Below are 3,115 nucleotides of genomic sequence, written 5' to 3'. Positions count from 1 at the left end.
ATAATAGAACCTACATCCAGTAACTGATACAAGTAGACACAGTGACCCACATCCAAGCACTGGCCTGAACTCCTGAAATTCAGTTGAAGAGAGGGAAGAGAGATCATATCAAGAAAATGATAATGGGGGAATACCACAGAGACAGCTCACCTGTGCTAGTGTGAGCTCACAGACTATGGACTGACAGCTGGGAAACCTGCATGAGACTGAAATAGACCTTCTGAATGTGGGTGATGATGATGTGGCTTGATCTTGAGGGGGGGCACTAGCAGAGGCACCAGGGACATGCCCATTCCCTATGGTAGAATGCTTTGCTCAGCCCTGATAAAGGGGGAGGAGCTTGTTCCTGCTTCAGTTTGGTATGCCAGACATTGTAAACTCCCCTTACCCCTCTGAGGAGTGAACAGGGGTGTAAAGGGGGAAGGAGATGGGAGAGGGAGAAGAGGAGGGAGGGTTAAATAAGGTGTGTATGTAAAATGAAAAATAACTTTTAAAGTAATAAAAAAAATTTCTCCGTGAGGGCATTTTTAAAAATTTCTTGACCTCTATGGGTGTTGTAGATGAAATATACGTATCTGGAGATTTAAAGCTAAAATCCACAAATAAGAGAAATTGTTTTATGGTTCTCTTTCTGGGTCTGGATTACCAAACTCATTGTTTTTTGGTTTATTGACTTTCCTGTGAGTTTCATAATTTCATTTTCTTAAGGCTTAATACTATCCCAGAATGTAATGTATCAAATTATCCTGTGATCAGTTGTTAGACATCTAGGCAGTTTTTATTTTCTGGTTGCTGTAAATATGGCAGCAATAAATGTAAATATGCAGGTATCTCTATTGTAAGATATGGAATCCTTCGAGTGTGTGCTGATGAATAGCATAGCTATGTCATGTGGGAGAACTATTTTTAGCTTTGTGAAGAACCTCCGCTCTGATTTCCATAGTGGCTGCACCAATTTATACTTCTGTGAACAATAAATAAATGTTCTCTGCTCCCCATGTTCATGCCAAAATTTTTGTTTGTTTGTTTATCATTTTGTTTACCTTTGCCATTATGACTGGACTAATATGAACTCTGAAAATAGTTTTAATTGCATTTCCCTGATTGATAAGGGTGCTCAAAGAAATTAAGGAATATTTCTCAGATCATTGTATTTCAGTTTTGAGAATCACTATTTAATTCCATGCTCCATCTTTTAAATGTACTGTTATCTGTACTCTTAAATGTTTGGAAGTGGTAAATTTTTGTGGGTGAAAAGTAGAAGGATAGAAGAAGCAAAATGAGAAAAGTAAATTAATTAAAGATTTTTCCAAAACAAAATTTGCAAGTCTACTATTTTAGAGTCTTTCTCAAATATATCTATATGCATGCATTAAAAGACTCAAAAGGGAGTCATTCTAAAATATACAACAATTCCTGTAGTAGACAGCAGAAGTTAACAAAGAAAAAGTCCAATTTCATGAATAGTTTATTGATTTTGAAGTTGTTGAGCAGTTTCAAAAATAACAACAAATAATACATTCAATGATTAATTTTTTGTTTACTCTCCAAAACTTGGGGGAAGTCCCTATTGCTAAAGATATTATGAAGCTTTCCATATGTGAAAGCTTCATCCCTACTGGTTAGGTTTCTTAGGCCTGTATGGTGGTGCTATGTGTGCTATCAGAGGAGAAAAGTAATCACCAGTCTTACACAATGTGAACCCTGTGGGCTAAAATAACAGTAGGCCCTCGATGACATGCCCATTGATGCAATAGTGAAAGAAAACTCATGAAAGTTACCAACAAAATTCTGATTAGATATAATGAATGCTATTTGAGATGAAACTCATGGGCCAAGAACTTATGTAAATAGATGTTAGACCTTAAGCAAGAACCTATTACTATTATTTTCTGATGTGGAACATAAATTGTTGGTCTATTTACAATACTTTTGTATATAAAATATATTGTAATTTCATCCATTTTGCAACAAATAACAATATTCCATTCCTCTGTATTGCTGAATGAGAATTCATTGTGGATGCACTTTATACATTATCCATTCACCTATATTTACACCCAAGATTGACTTCACATCTCCCTGTGCTCACAATATCACAATAAATGTAAGTGTTCAGGAATCTCTTTGGTTTGCTGACTTTATTTTGTCTGACTATAATCCCAGATGTAAAATCAAATAAAAGGATGATACTGATAACTTATTTTCATATTTTTAAGAAACACACACTCTTTTCTCTGTAATTGCTTATGTAGTCAATATTCCTACCAACAGCATAAGAAAATCCCTTTTTCTCTATATCTACATTGACATTGGCTATTTTTATGTGGTCTTTGTTTTTAGTGTTTGAGGTTGTTACTGGAGATTAGCCTCAGGGTCTGTTGACATCGAGAAAACTAAATCTCTCTTAAAAATTTATTTATTGTTGAGAATTTTATACATACAGTAAAGGGTATTTTGATTAAATGTACCCTCCCCATACTTCATTTAATACATCTCACTACATTTCTTTTTCAACTTCATGATTCTTTTATAAACAAACTGTGTCCATTCATACTTGAACCATTAACTGTAACCTAGGCTGTCTATTATGGTGTCTTATGGATAAAAATAATCAAACAACCATACTTATCAAACTCCTTCCATACCCTCCCCACACAATACTCCCCAACTCTGTATTCTTTCTATCTCTCTCCCTTTTGGGAAAAATAAAAATTACCTCTTGGGTATGTTTATCCCATTCTTCAGTTTAAATTATTCCCTCCAGTATAATCTGTGAATCTTGATTTGTAGTCATACATTCCTACATACATTCATTATACATACATTCTTTCATCATGAGTGAGAAATTTGCTGGGTATATATTTCAGAGTTGATGTATATGGTCTTTCAGAATTTATAATACAATGATAGTCAAAGTTCTCCTGGCTTTCAATTTCTTCTATTTAAAATCAACTATTATTCTGATGGGACCTCCATGCATGAATTGTCTTTCTCACAGCTTTCAACATCCTTTCTTTATTCTCTACATTTACTTGATGTTTTGGTTATTACATGTGTTGAGAGAAGTTTCTTTTCTAGGTTTGTGTATTTGATCATCTATATTCATCTTTGG

Source organism: Myodes glareolus, chromosome 4 (genome assembly GCF_982192425.1).
Source record: "Myodes glareolus chromosome 4, mMyoGla1.1, whole genome shotgun sequence".
Taxonomy (NCBI): domain Eukaryota; kingdom Metazoa; phylum Chordata; class Mammalia; order Rodentia; family Cricetidae; genus Myodes; species Myodes glareolus.
Note: the sequence above shows the minus strand (reverse complement) of the source record.